The sequence below is a fragment of the Haematobia irritans genome, chromosome 2, assembly GCF_050003625.1.
Source record: "Haematobia irritans isolate KBUSLIRL chromosome 2, ASM5000362v1, whole genome shotgun sequence".
NCBI classification, from domain to species: Eukaryota; Metazoa; Arthropoda; class Insecta; order Diptera; family Muscidae; genus Haematobia; species Haematobia irritans.
The window spans coordinates 120959946-120976490 of NC_134398.1; the positions used below are offsets into that span (position 1 = coordinate 120959946).

General features: G+C 32.1%; 1 protein-coding gene across 3 annotated transcripts in view; it reads right to left on the bottom strand.

Moving 5' to 3' along the window:
* The window catches only part of hoe1 (OCA2 melanosomal transmembrane protein hoepel1), a 337228-nt gene that overhangs the window by 239232 nt on the left and 81451 nt on the right, over positions 1-16545 (bottom strand). The window contains exon 1 of one of the 3 annotated variants that reach the window (XM_075296010.1): positions 978-1175. The exons of 1 other annotated variant lie outside the window; for it this stretch is intronic. The gene's annotated coding sequence lies outside the window, so the exon portion shown is untranslated. Of the gene's footprint in view, positions 1-895; positions 1176-16545 lie in introns of those variants that run through there. One more of the 3 variants, XM_075296009.1, reaches the window with a different exon arrangement.

Consider the following 16545-nt stretch of genomic DNA (forward strand, 5'->3'; position numbering starts at 1 on the left):
CATTAAGTTAATTAAGTCAATGAATTAAAATTTTATAATCAAACTAAAAACACTAAATCAATTAAAAAGTAATTGAAAATAGTTACATTTTTATTGAAAAATTTAATTGAGTTTTGTAATCAACATCAATTAAATTTTTAATTGAATCAATTAAGAAATTAATCGATTTTTTTGTGTGTACCACCAAAAAAATATTATATTAGTATCATTAACTATTATATAACATAAATTTTTGCACACACATGTACTCAGTATTAAGAAGCCGCGTCTTTAGCTTTCAATACCATGTGAAGGCCAAAATCTTTGGATCCAAGTAAACTTACTTTTGAATATAGGTAAAACAAATCATTCTAAAATTTAGCACAGAGTTTTATTTTCTTTGTTCTTAGAACTGCAGCGAATTTCTGAACTTTTACAAATGACTAATAATAGAAATGTAGCTCATAAAACTAAAAATCATTGTGCACGAATTCCAGACAATTATATTTCCGGATATAAAGACTTTTTTAGATAATGCTTGACAAAACGCGCATACACACACACACACACGAATGATAATAAAATGAGCTCCATGGTAATTTTTTTTATGTCCCATATAATGTTAAACATACTCTGTGAATACCTTTTTCAAATAATATATTTCATTAATAATCATCACTAAGGTTATGTTCTCCAATGATTGGTAAAATTATTTTAAGGCTCAAATTTAATCCATAGAGCCTGGAAGGGTTTTGAAAATGTTTTTTTTTTTTTTTTTTATTTGGCCGATTTCGTTTATTTCACTTAAATGATGACTTCCGTTTACTTCACTTTGAATTCACTTTCCATAAATATTTGAGAATAATTATTTTTTTAATATATTTTTGTTATTGATATTTTCTTCGTATGGAAATACCTTTCATTCACCTCGATTTGAAATAAATGTAAAAAACCAATGAAACACTGGACTCCCATATCATAGAGACCATTTAACTCACACTTTTTCTACCACAATCACGACGATTTTTTTAAGTTGGTTTCTTTAATTTTTTCGGTTTCTTCTTTCACTTAATTAAAGGTGCGCGAAATTTTTCTGTTTTTTTTTTCTACTCCTCCAAGGAAAAAAAGCGGCAATTGTGTATCCACATGAAAAGTCGACTACTGGCGAGGAATGCCAACAAGACTACCGTTTTCAATGAAAGTTGCAAACTAAATAAATCTCAGGCGAATGTTTTAAAGTTTTTCCCATACAGCAACCCAACAACAACCCACCAAACATAGGAGTACACATACACGCACGACCAGTGGAGAGTAATAGAAACGAGTAACGAGATACAAACAAGAAAAACAACAAAAAAACATACAGCTATACACCAACACCCACAAACACTCACCATTGTACGGTACTCTTTACAGTACTGCATAGCAGAGAGTAGAGTGTGGTAAGCTGCGCACTATGGCAAGGCAATTATTGTTGATATTGTAACTTGAATCTCAGAGATATATGGGGGGAACTTGTTATATTCATATTACAGAGTTCTCAATCTCGGCGGATAAAAGGACAGACATGTTGCTCATGGACTGCTACCGCCATGGCAGCTCTTTTCCAACACACATGTGACACTTGCTGCTTGCAAATAACATATTTTGATTAGAGTTTTTCCAAAGTCCGCAATAGCAGACTTTCATGGAATCACAGTAAAATAAATGAATGAATATGGGGTTGAGATGTTGGATCTGTAGATTGCGCATAAACAAACAACCGCATAACTATAAACAGTAATTCCACATGTCCATCTACATATATGATAATTACCTTCGTCCTTGTCCCTGCTATTAGTTTTTTCAAAGTCTTACTTACTTTTAAGAAGAAACCCATTAATCCACAATGGGGGGGTTAACAATAAGAAAGCAAAACATAGTGTTTAAAATATTCAAACAAAATGGTCTTGAATATTGGTTTGCAATCATAGACCATTTATGGTCTAAACATAAAAATTTGCTCATAATTGATGATTTGCTCCTTTATAGCATCGCTATATCTGGATAATATCACACGCAGGGATCCGGAGCGGTCCATTTTTTTCGCTCCGCTCCGCTCCCGCTCCGGAGAAAAGAAAAACGCACCGCTCCACGCTCCGCTCCGAGAAAAAAAAATCGCTCCGCTCCGCTACTCTTCGAGAAAATTATAGTATATTATATAATTATATAATCTGAACCAATTTGCATAATATTTTGCGGGTTTAATTAATACCACAAAAGGTTACCTTGTGCAAAATTTGAGAAAGATCAGTTAAGAAATGAGGCCTCTACGGTCAATAATAAGATTATTAGGGGCGAATATTTCAAAATCGGGCGATACATACATGGGAGCTATATCTACATCTGAACCGATTTCGATGAAATTTTGCACATACCGTTAGTACTACAGTGGACTGGATCTATCCAACTTTGAGTAAGATCGGTTAGTAAATAAGGGTTCTATGGCCAAATTTGGGAAAATCGGGCTATACATATATATGAGAGCTATATCTAAATCTGAACCGATTTGGAATAAGATTACCTTATGCCAAATTTGGCGACGATCCGTTTGAAAAAAAGCACAGCGTGACCCCATTTGTCGAAATCGGGCGATACATATATATGGGAGCTATATCCAAATTTGATCCGATTTCTTCCAAATTCAATAGCGTTCGTCCCTGTGTCCAAAAAACTCCCTGTACCAAATTTCATCAAAATCAGTTAATAATTGCGACCGGAATCCTGTGAACAACAAATACATGGACAGACGGACGGACACCAAGCGCTAGATCGACTCAGGAGGTGATTCTGAGTCGATCGGTATATATTTTATGGGGTCTAAAATCAATATTTCTGGCAGGCACATTTTTTTGGCAGATCAAACTTATACCCTAACCACTATGTGGTTTAGGGTATAATGACTTTAAAACAATGTTTGAAACATTTTATTCATTTTGAAGATTTTTTCAGAAATATTAAATCCATTTTGACTTCATTAAAACGAAAGGATGCACATTTTTATGTCGAATCACTTAGCTATAAGGACAAACAGACTTCATTGAAAAGCTTAGAGACTTTTAGACAAGGAAAAAACTTTATTTCAGAGAAATACGTCTTCTATTCTAAGCAAAATTCGTATTTTAAGCATGTGAAATATTTGGCCTCCCGACAATATTCTTTGCGGTGCACAATCTACTATTTAATATGTGGTAGAAACCAAATTTATGAAAATGGACCAAAATGGACCAAATTCTGTTTGGTCCGACCATCGGACCAAATTTAAAAATTAGAAATCTTTTGGGCCAATTTCGGTCCGATTCCAATTCCAATCAGCGTTGCCAAAACGGCAACGCTGATTGGAATTGAAAGTCTATACACAGAGTAGAAGTAACTACTCTCCGAAAGTTTTTTTTTTGTTTTGCAACAGACGTATAGAAGAGGTTTTGTTATATTTGTAATGTGTGTGTGTATGTTTATGTTTGCAACAACCTCCATCGAAATCAGTCCGTGGTATACCTACGAATATTCTTACTCAGATCGCTTTTTTCCCCTTTATTGTAAAAATACATTTTCGAACAGCGTTTTTAAGAAATGGTCGTTCTCAAAAAAAGTAGATAACATGCAATAATACAAATCAAGTCATTAGTTTTCAATGTGAGAAAAAATTTAAATAAATGTAAATGCGCACATTTTTCAACCAAAATTGAAACTATTTATTTTCTTTTAAATTTGGGGGTTATGTACTTGCTTCTAGGAAGCAAATGTTAATTTTTCATTTTTTTATATTTTTTTTCGTCAGTTGTTATCAAAATCCTTTAAAAACGAGTTAACGACAATTTTATTTTCCATATTAAGACTCGACTTCCAGTAGAAATTATGCTATGTTTCAAGTAAAAAGCGTCTTTAAAATAAAGTGTTGAAAACATGTCTTATTTTTTTAACGATTTTTTGCTTTGTAGGCAAGATGCAAAATGGAAACAAATTTAAAGACAATTTTATTAGTTTTAAAGAATTTTTCTTAATTATTAAAGTCACGTTGACCTTACCTCAAAAATTTTATCTTTCATGTTATGATACACATTGTTAAGTAAAATCACTTAATTATAAGGACATTACAACTTCATTCAAAAGTTTATTGACATTTGGACAAGGAAACAAACTTTAGTTTAGAGAAATGCGTCTTCCATGTTAAGCAAAATTTGCATTCTTATTCTAAGGACATGAAATCTTTGACTTCACGACAATATTTTTTTCAGAAAACTAAAAAATTAAATATAAATAAGATCGTTTAATTGCATTTTTTTGACGTTCATTACAAACATCTTTGTAGTAATACGGGATTAAATTGATCGAAAGTACTGTTGTTACTTTTACAACACATACTAGAGATATATTTTGACATTTGCCGTTTTCGAAAACAATTACTAAAAAAACACGTTGTGTTTTCCCCAATGTACGTACGTACAAAAATACATATCGTACATTTTACACTACGCAGTGTAATTTCAAAGTTACACATTTCATTCAAGTAATATTTTATTCGGAGCGGAGCGGTTTTTCATTTGGAAACCGCTCCGCTCCCGCTCCGCTCCGGATTTTAGAAATGCCGCTCCCGCTCCGGCAAAAAAAGGGCTTGCTCCGCTCCGCTCCGGATCCCTGATCACACGTCAATATTTAGATATTTCTTTAACGAAGGGATGCAAAATTTCAAAACTTGTGTCCTAAATTGAATAAAAAAGATTTAAAGCAAGGTTATAATCTTAGTTAGTTTATTTCTTTATTTTTCATAAACATTATAAATCTTACATCATCATATTAATAATAATTTATTAAGATTACTACAGCATGGTTACATCTAAACGTTTGCTGGGAATTTCAGGTATATTAACAATTGAACTCAGTTATTAAAAATTTTCTGTAATAAAGAGCTTCTCTTAAATAATTACATATCGGAAGCCAGGAAATATCTTCACCACCATTTAAATGAAAGGTTATCTCATCTTCATTTAATTCTTCCCTATATTTAACTCATAAACATCTGAAAATTGGGCAACGACCAAGTAAATGTATAATGTTTTCTATTTCTTGTAGATTGCATATCGAACAGAGCCTTTGATTTAATTCTCTGTAAACGGTCCCATTTAACGCTAAAAGATCTCCTCTCGCAAGCATTATGAGTGATATTTTTGTTTGGGTATAGTCATTATTACAATACATCGGTCCCATATAAAAATTTAGTTTTTTTTATAAAACCTTTGTTTGCTACCTTGAGCTTTGCATGTATGATCCATTAGCTTGATGATGCATTAGCTTATTGCAACAATTGTACAAGGTTTATTTTCACACATCACCCAGAAAAAAGAAAATTTTTTTATCAATTTAGTTTAGCCATTTTATTTCCATTAAGGTAAATTTTTGTGTGAAATAATAAAATTTACTTGTTTCAGTAAAAAAAATCCTAAACTGAAAGCAGTTAGGAATAGTTCATTAACTAGAATAAGGCTTGGAAATTTCTATAGAATTTTGGTAGATTATTTTTGGGGATCGGCTATATATAACTATAGACCGATATGGACCAATTTTGGCATGGTTGTTAGAGGCCATATACTAGCATAATGTACCAAATTTCACCACGTACTAAATTTCAACCGGATCGGATGAATTTTGCTCCTCCCAGAGCTCCGGAGGTCAAATCTGGCAATCGGTTTATATGGGGCTATATATAATTATGAAACGATATGGACCAATTCCTACATGGTTGTTAGAGACCATATACTAATACCACGTACCAAATTTCAACTGAATCGGATGAACTTCGCACATCCATGAGGCTACGGAGTTCAAATCTGGGGATCGGTTTATATGGGGGCTATATATAATTATGGACCGATGTGGACCAATTTTTGCATAGTTGGTAGAGACCATATACTAACACCATGTACCAAATTTCAGCCGGATCGGATAAAATTTGCTTCTTTTAGAAGCTCCGCAAGCCAAATCTGGGGATCGGTTTATATGGGGGCTATATATAATTATGGACCGATGTGGACCAATTTTAGCATAGTTGTTAGAGACCATATACTAACACCATGTACCAAATTTCAGCCGGATCGGATAAAATTTGCTTCTCTTAGAGGCTCCGCAAGCCAAATCTGGGGATCGGTTTATATGGGGGCTATATATAATTATGGACCGATTTGGATCAATTTTTGCATGGTTGTGAGCAGGGCTGTGGAGCCGGAGTCGGAGTCTTGGAGTCGGAGTCTGAAGATTTTGCTGGAGTCGGAGTCGGAGTCGTAAAAATTTTGCTCGACTCCGACTCCGGCTAAACCAACTTTTTAAAACACTTCACACTTTTGTAACTAAGCAAGTTTTTACGCAAATTAGTTTCCATTGCGTTATTCATTCGATCAATGTACAGCATGATTGTAAATGAAAATCAACCTCCAATTACGGCTAGAATGTTAGACTAGAATGTTAGACTAGCAGATGGGCTGGATCGATCCATTTTAATGCCCATATTAATTTATTTGAAATATTTCGAACAATCGAAATTATTTTTTTAACTTTTATTTCTTTAAAAAATTTATTCAAAATTTATTTCTATAGAAAATTGAGTCAAAATTTTGTTTCTATAGAATATTTTGCAAAATTTTATTTCTATTGATAATTTTATTTCTATAAAAATTTAAGTCAACATTTTATTTCTATAGAAAAGTTTGCCAAATTTTTTGATAATTTTATTTCTATAAAAATTTAAGTCAAAATTTTATTTTTATAGAAAAGTTTGCCAAAATTTTGTAGTAATAGATTTTTTTATTAGAAAATTTGGTCAAAATTTTGTAGTAATAGATTTTTTTAATTGAAAATGTGGTCAAATTTTATTTCTAAAAAAATGTTGTCAAATTTTATTTCTATAGAAAATTTATTCAAAATTTTGTTTCTGTAGAATATTTTGCAGAATTTTATTTACTTCACAAAAAATTTTAAAATTGTAGTTTTATTGATAATTTTTTCAAAATTTTATTTCTATAAGAAAAAATTGTCAAATTTTAATTCTATAGCAAATTTTCTCAAAATTTTGTTCTTACTGATGTTCACTGATACTCACTGCTATGAAAAATGTATTCAAAATTTTATTACTATAGAAATATTTTTTTCTATACAAAATTTAGTCAAAATTTTATTTCTATAGAAAATTTAGTCAAAATTTTGTTTCTATAGAATATTTTGCATAATTTTATTTCTATAGAAAATTTTGTTTGCTACACAAATTTTATTAAATTGTATTTCTATTGATAATTTTTTTAAACTTTTATTTCTACACTCTTAGAAAAATATGTTTTTCTGATGTTCCGATATAAACAAAGTGTGTTTCGGGCACAATTTTAAAACACAATATATTTAAGTGCAAACATGTAATGTTCCTAAACTAACATTAAATGTTTGGGACATCTATGTTAATATGTTAGAATATATTATGTTTGGGGCATAAATGTTTCATAAAAATCATATGTGTGAATGTAAACATATATAAATTTACAAATTTCGACTAAACATACATATGTTGTGATATTTTATCCAAAGCGACAGAGAGAGTATTAGAGAAAGAAATAGAAACCGGGAGAGTTGACGAAAGATATCAACATAACACAGCGAAAGAATCAAAAGAGAACAATTTCTGTGAAACCGCTGGTATGTTGTTTCGGAAAACTGTTTTATGATAAGGCCAAAAATTTGATATGCTTAAGTCTAAATATTATTTAATTTGAATAAAGAGAATGGACATTCGGAACCAAGAGAATATGTATGTGTGGACATGTGTTTTGTTTATCATTTTGGCATTATGGGCACAATTTTTTTCTTGGTTCGTTAAAAGAAATCAGGGGTCTTCATAAAAATAACGAAAGGGCACTATACTCTTTTTAGAGTTGGGACAGCAAAATGAAATAAGGAGGAAATAGTGAAAAATTACACAGTAAAATGTATAAAAACAAAGTTTAGTTCCTCTTTATTAATAAGTAGTCCAAGAGGAGTTGGACTAAAACAATTTAAAAAGTTTATTTTCTTTAAAATGAATTATTAAAGAAAAATAAAAGGCATTTTAGAGCGATGGTGTTAAATGCTAGTAAAAAACTGTTCACGCCTAAATAAATTTATGTTTATATTATAAAATTATATATGTATGTTTATACTCGACTCCACGTTCTTCTTTTGTTAGTTTTTGAACTCCTTCCAAATTTTAAAGTTTTGTACCAAAAACAGTTTTTTGTTACAAAATTGTTATTTTTGCAATAAAAAAATAATATTTTATCCAAAAATCAGTCAATTTCGTTTATATCAAGCACTGTTAATGACTATAAATCTTCAATAACCCACATTTCGAAGTTTCATTATAAAAATTTAATATAGTATAAATATAAATGTGTAAATTAAAAAAAAAAAACAAAAAAAAAAGTGTTCGGTCGGAGCAGGGATTGAACCCACGACCCTTTGCATGCAAGGCAGACATGCTAACCACTGCTCCACGTGGCAAACAAATGTATGTTTCTGTTAAATAATGTTATGTTTGCATGGGCTCGTGGGCGCTGCAAACTATGCTATATAAATGTAACTTATAACGATAATTATCTGCTGGTGACCATGACAGCTACGTAGCCCAGTGGATAGTGTGTTGGCTTACAAACTGTATGGTACTCGGTTCGATCTCCGTGCAGGCGAAAGGTAAAATTTAAAAAATTGATAAAAGTGAATAATTTCTTCAACATTATTTGTATTACAGAAAAAGTTGCCAAGAATTAAAATATTTCGTGGAAGTGAAAATAACGAGTATGTTAGGGAATGAGCACAATCGTCTTTGGGAAAAATTCTTCCAAGCATATAATATTTTTGGGCTCAAAATGCTCCCAAACATATAATATGTTCACATAAAACAAACATATTAATGTTTCGGCAGTATCCAATAATATATGTGCTTCCTGCAAAATATGTTTGGAACATATGTTAAAGAAGCGATTTATTTTGAGGGTGTATAAAAAATTTTGCCAAATTTTATTTCTATAAACATCTTATACAAAATTTTATTTCTATATATTTGCTCAAAATTTGATTTCTATAGAAAATTTTGCCAAAATTTTATTTCTATGGAAAATTTAGTCAACATTTTGTTTCTGTAGAACATTTTGCAAAATTTTATTTCTATATAAAATTTTGCAATATTTTTCCAAAATTTTATACTCACTGCTAAGTCGAAAACTTGTAGAAATGACTCAAATTTTCAAATTTTTCAAAAATGAATCATACATGCATTTTTTGCTAAATTGTCTAAACAATTACAAATATTTCCCAAATATTGCCCGAGATTTTGTATAAGTCTGATTTGAGATTTTATCAAAATGTCGATCTAAATACAAAGTTGCGCAGAGTATATTATAATCGGCCCGCCCGACTTTAGACCTTCCTTGCATTTTTATTTTTTGTTAAAATTGTGTTACGTCCCATAACGCTAGATTTAAATTTTAGGTACATAGATTTTGTAGAAGTATATACAATTTTGTCTAAATCGATTCAGATTCAAATTCATGCATATGGGAATATAAACCTTTATATAGCTCGCAACAAATTTATCAATAATTTTAGTCCACAAATACATATACTGTTGGTATCTTCTCATATTATGATGGGTATTTATATCATTATTTTATTTATTAAACATTGCCCTAAATTTGAAATATAGAGTTCAATTGGTATCTAATGTGAAATTAAGACTTTTTTTGCACACATAAATAAATACGATACTTTATATCGATCCACTTACGGTACCCCCACAATAGAACTACAAATTATTGGTATTAAAATGAGATTTAGTTATATTACCCGGAGTCGACTCCGGAGTCGGAGTCGAGCTGATGAAAAATGCTGGAGTCGGAGTCGAGCTGATGAAAAATGCTGGAGTCGGAGTCGGAGTCGAGCAAAATTGGCTCGACTCCACAGCCCTGGTTGTGAGAGCCCATATGCAAACGCCATGTATCAAATTTCAACCGGATTGGATGAATTTTGCTCCTTCAAGAGGCTCCGCAAGACAAATCTGAGCGTCGGTTTATATGGGGGCTATACATAAAGGTGGTCCGATATGGCCCATTTTCAATACCAACCGACCAATACATCAATAACAACTACTTGTGCCAAGTTTCAAGTCGATAGCTTGTTTTGTTCGGAAGTTAGCGTGATTTCAACAGACGGACGGACATGCTTAGATCGACTCAGAATTTCACCACGACCCAGAATATATATATACTTTATGGGGTCTTAGAGCTATATTTCGATGTGTTACAAACGGAATGACAACGTCAATATACCCCCTCATCCTATGGTGGAGGGTATAAAAATCGGTAATTGAGATCTATAACCCAATTTTAATTTTATAGAGCCTATATGTCAAAGAAGCTGCATCTTTGGCTCGGAATAAATATCTAAATCCTTAAAGAAATGTCAAACTTTTTTTGTGTATTTAAATAGCGTACACAGAAAAAAATTTCCATAGTTAAAGTAACGCTAAATTTAACTTATTTTTATTGGAAAAAAATTATTTGCTTGTAAAGGGTGATTTGTTAAGAGCTTGATAACTTTTAAAAAAAAAAAAAACGCATAAAATTTGCAAAATCTCATCGGTTCTTTATTTGAAACGTTAGATTGGTCCATGACATTTACTTTTTGAAGATAATTTCATTTAAATGTTGACCGCGGCTGCGTCTTAGGTGGTCCATTCGGAAAGTCCAATTTTGGGCAACTTTTTCGAGCATTTCGGCCGGAATAGCCCGAATTTCTTCGGAAATGTTGTCTTCCAAAGCTGGAATAGTTGCTGGCTTATTTCTGTAGACTTTAGACTTGACGTAGCCCCACAAAAAATAGTCTAAAGGCGTCAAATCGCATGATCTTGGTGGCCAACTTACCGGTCCATTTCTTGAGATGAATTGTTCTCCGAAGTTTTCCCTCAAAATGGCCATAGAATCGCGAGCTGTGTGGCATGTAGCGCCATCTTGTTGAAACCACATGTCAACCAAGTTCAGTTCTTTCATTTTTGGCAACAAAAAGTTTGTTAGCATCGAACGATAGCGATCGCCATTCACCGTAACGTTGCGTCCAACAGCATCTTTGAAAAAATACGGTCCAATGATTCCACCAGCGTACAAACCACACCAAACAGTGCATTTTTCGGGATGCATGGGCAGTTCTTGAACGGCTTCTGGTTGCTCTTCACTCCAAATGCGGCAATTTTGCTTATTTACGTAGCCATTCAACCAGAAATGAGCCTCATCGCTGAACAAAATTTGTCGATAAAAAAGCGGATTTTCTACCAACTTTTCTAGGGCCCATTCACTGAAAATTCGACGTTGTGGCAGATCGTTCGGCTATTCATGATGAAATGTCAAAGCATACTGAGCATCTTTCTCTTTGACACCATGTCTGAAATCCCACGTGATCTGTCAAATACTAATGCATGAAAATCCTAACCTCAAAAGAATCACCCTTTAGTTAAATTTTATTATTTTTATCGAAATTTTCCACAGCTTAATGAAATCTTACTTTTTTAAGTATGTCTCAAAAATTTTATGAACTAAACGTGAGTATAAAGTTCTATAACCGTACACATAAGTTCAATATGAACTAAAACAATTTTCGTACGATTCCCAAAAATAATAAGAATGAACTACTGTATGGTTAAAATGGTCATGATTTGGCGCCAATGATTTTCTTCTTTACTTTTAGTTAATTTTTTCTTCTATGAGATGATGTAATTTCGTGAACTGCAGTTAAAAAGTTCAACAGGGTATTAAAATTTCCTGGTTTTAACAACGCTTTGTGTAAATCTCAAAATGTGGAGTAAAATTTAGTTCAATTTTCGTGCGTGGTAGTTCATTTTTCCTATAAGACAGTTCACTTTTTTTTCGGTGTAAAAGGTCCTTATATCTTCTTTGTTTTAATAACGCATTGTGGAAATCTAACAAAATGTAATAAAAATTTCTCACAAATTATTTCAGTTTTGTCTATTGAATCGAAACAGTTTTCCCATAGTCGCTTGAGTTTGCTGAAAAGCCAGAAGTCGGGATTAAAGAACAAAAATAAATGTTAAGCATCGTAAATCACTTTATTGGTTTTCAAAATTGTCGAAGCAAATTTTCCATTTCGATCGAGGTATCTCCAAAACATGCATTCTGAAAGCATTAGATTAGATTCACTCTTTGGTGATTATTCATAAATATGCACTCAAAAAGGGGGCGCTAATGCCAACTTAACTTTATATTAGTTCATGAAAATTTGTTGCTTTTAGTTAAATTTTGCCCAATGTGAGTAAATGTTCTTTATTAAATAACTTTTTACTTTAATGAACTAAAAATAAGAGAAAAACATATGCACTACCTTTTAATACCCTGTTCCACAGTGTGGCGCAGGGTATAAAAAGTTGTATACAAATATAGTACATAATTTTACTAAAAACTAAAATACAATAGTTTTCGCTTATAGTCCATCGCACATATAGGAGATTTTCACATATAGTCCAAAAATTATTCTTCTAGTGTCATTATCACATAATTTTCACATATATAGTTTGCTGAATAATCCATTTCACATATATGCCGATTTTGCATATATTCCCTTTTTTATTGTGCTGATCATAGTCCACAATAATACACAATTTTGGCAACATAATGAAAAATGCGCCAGATTGGCAGTATTGGTACATATTAAGAAAATAGGGAAATCCCATCTTTTTTATACCCCAAACTACGTTAACAAAAGTGCGTTCTGAGCACACAAAATACATTGTCTTTTTCTTATGTTCTGTTTATCTCATATTCCTGGAAATGTGTGAAAATAGTTATATACCAAAGTGGCATATAAATGAATTTGCTGAACTGTCGAATTTCACTTACTCTTATAGTCCAAAAAAATTGTGCAACTATTGGTGTGGACTACGAGTATAAGCGAAAACTACTGTAGTTCATATTTTCCTAAAACAAGGTGAAGTTTGCTTAAATGGAGTTCATGAGTCTCTCAAATTAGTAAATTTTACTATAATTGTATCTGTCTAGAAACTTTGTATGGCGCTAACTACATTGGCATTTGGCGACATGTATTGATATAGATAGAGGTTCACCACCTATGGTATCATAATGAATGGCCTAATTGAGCATGAATTAATTGCCTGCTACAATATCTAACCCAACATGATGCTCCAGTGAGCATATTTTCACTTATTTTCTTAATTCCACATTGTCTACAATATGCACCCACTGTGTACCATTTGTGACAGTTTATCTGCATGACTATGTCAGCGTTGCTTTTGATTTGTTATTGTTGCAGAGACACGTTTATTTTCTCCGGTTTTCTTGTTTTTCAAGAATTCAGAATTCATACAAAAACAGGCTTCCAATAAAAAACAAAATATTTCCAAATGGGATTTTCATTGGTGAGAGAAATAAGAGCAGCGCAGAGAGCACCGATAGAGAATTTGTGCGTAATGTTTAGCAATATTTCTCTTGTTGTGGTATTTTCAGATACCAAGAGGAAAAGCGCCAAAGAAAGTCACAGAGAGAGAAACCAAAATAAGGCAATAAAATGGGATGCTTGTGCAAATCATTTAGTCTGGCATGTTAGCTTGAAGCAACAACACTGCCACACCAATTATAACGGCATGAAATGCAAGGTATTTCAAAATTACCGGCTGAATGTTTTCAACTGTCTAGTGTTAATACAACTGGTTTACCACATTTGCACCACAGACACAACCATCATGAGTGAAGTACCTAAACATCAGATTTAACCATGGTATTTTTATGTCATTTAAGATGAAATCATCAGCATTGAAGGAAATATAAAAGAATATTGAAAAATGCCAATGTTACTTGTTTCACAAGTTAATACCAACTCCATATGCATTTTGGATTTAGCTAGAGTTTGTAGGTAGTTAAAATATGCTGAAGAAACCTCCACATTAAGAAAAAAATGCAATAACAACAATAAGAGTAAATTTAAGAAATCTGGGCAATATTTGAAATCCTTGGCCCGTCATAGAACATGACTGGTTCTAAATTTGTAGTAGCTATAGTACATAATTTACCTTTGTCCACTTGAATAACCCAAATTTAGGATACCAAACTTACACAATATTAAGGAAATATGTCTTTAAGTTAAAATTTCTTTCAATTAAAATTTCTTTAAGTTAAAGAAATTTTAATTGAACGACAATTTAAAGACTTAGCATTAAACAATATTTTCATCAAAATTAACTTGCATAACTTAGAAATTTGATTGTTGATTCACGTTCATGAACGGATCGTTTCGAAACGTGCACGCCGTTCACGATGTGTTCTATGGGTATATTCTCAAGTAGATTTGTTGCCACCTCTATGCTAACAATGCGGTATTTATATCTGTTTTTCTTTGTGTTTCTTCGTGATTTTTTTACATTAATGGCACAGAGTCCTAGGATTCTACACTAGTAGAAAAAGTTTCGTTATATTAACGAAATGTGTCGTTAATAGTCAGCCAACGAAACAAATTCGTTAATACAACGAAATTTTTCGTTATTATAAGGAATTTTCTGTTAATTAACGTAACGTTTCGTACTATTGAATAAATGAAAATGTTTCGTTATACCAATGAAAATTTTTCGTTGGCTGAGTTTTAATGAACTTTTCTTTGTGTGTATTGTATCACAATGGACTGAATAGTCTAAGTGAGCCTGATACATCGGGCTGCCACATAACCTAACCTTTGTGTGTATTGAGCCACTTTTTTAACATTCTGTGCCCCTTTATTCAATTTTAGTGCAATAGGTTTTTTTACATTTTTATGACAGATATGATCGGTGCTTTAAGGTTGATATTAAGTTCGCATTATCGTGCTAAAATATCCATTTTTATACCCTCATATAATAACTTTGATCTGCCAAATAATGTGCCTACCAGAAATATTGACTTTAGACCCCACAAAATACAGTGACTCACACGTCTAACCAGACGCGTGCAACTTCAAATTAAAATTTATGATATTTATGTGAAAAATAGAGATAATTTATTATTATTATACACAATCTCAATATTATCGAGCACGTTTGGAAGAAAAATTTACCAAAACAGGCATTCCGTTGTCCAAGATCTCAAGTCATCTATTTTGGAAACATGGATCAATATGGATACTCAAATTTGCAAAAATCTTGTGTCTTCAATACCTAAGAGACTACACACAAAGAAAATTTCATTAAAAGTCAGCCAACGAAAAATTTTCATTGATATAACGAAACATTTTCATTAATACAATGAATATATTCGTTAATAGTACGAAACGTTACGTTGATTGACAGAAAATTCGTTATATTAACGAAAAAATTCGTTGTATTAATGAATTTGTTTCATTGGATGACTTTTAACGACACATTTCGTTAATATAACGAAACTTTTTCTATTATTGTAGAAGCTGTAATATATGCTAAAGAATATGCAACAAAATATTAATAAAAATACGCTTTTTGAATAATCCGGTTAGATGTGTGGAGTGAATTGCATATGTTTTGTTAAACTTTTTTTATTTATAAAGTCAGAGTGGCCGTTTTGTGTCGTTTTTCTTTATAATAGAATAATAAACAAAATTTCCTTTATTCTGGTGTATCATCGTCTTAGGTTTCATTTTATCAAATCTCTGTGAAAAATATAGATTTATGGGTAAATCTATATTTTTCACAGAGATTTGATAAAATGAAACCTAAGACGTGTGAGTCACTGTATATATCGATCGACTCCGAATTACATCCTGAGTCGATCTAGCGCTTAGTTTCCGTCCGTCCGTCTATGTATGGTATTTTTTTTTTTTTGCTACAAGCAAAAACGCTATTGAATTTGGAAAAAAATCGGACCAAATTTAGACATAGCTCCCATATATATGTATCGCCCGAGTTCGATAAATGGGGTCAGATTGCATTCATTTACTAACCGATCGGCGTCAAATTTGCCACAAGGTAACCTATTTGGCCACCATTTAAGTGTGTGAAATTTAATCGAAATCGATTCAGATTTAGATATAGATATAGCTTTCATATATATCGATGTCCTCATTCCAGAGCACGCTAAGTCGACTTTGCATTTTTTTGATGGAGTTCGTTGTTTTTTATTCGGATTGTTGTCAATTGCAGCCTGTCAAAAGTTGGAATTTTTTGGACACTTCTTCTTTTAGCCATGTTCTATTATCACTATTTTTAATTCGTACTTACTAAAAAAAACTAAACGTGATTTTAAGACCGAACAAGTATATACGGCCATAAGTTCGGCCAGGCCGAATCTTATGTACCCCCACCATGGATTGCGTAGAAATTTCTAAGAAAGACTGTCATCCACAATCGATTTATCTGAGGGATATATATAACTATAGACCGATATGGACCTAGTTAGGCATGGTTGTTAACGACCATATACTAGCACAATGTACCAAATTTCAACTCACTCGGATGAAATTTGCTCCTCAAAGAGGCTCCAAAACCAAATCTCG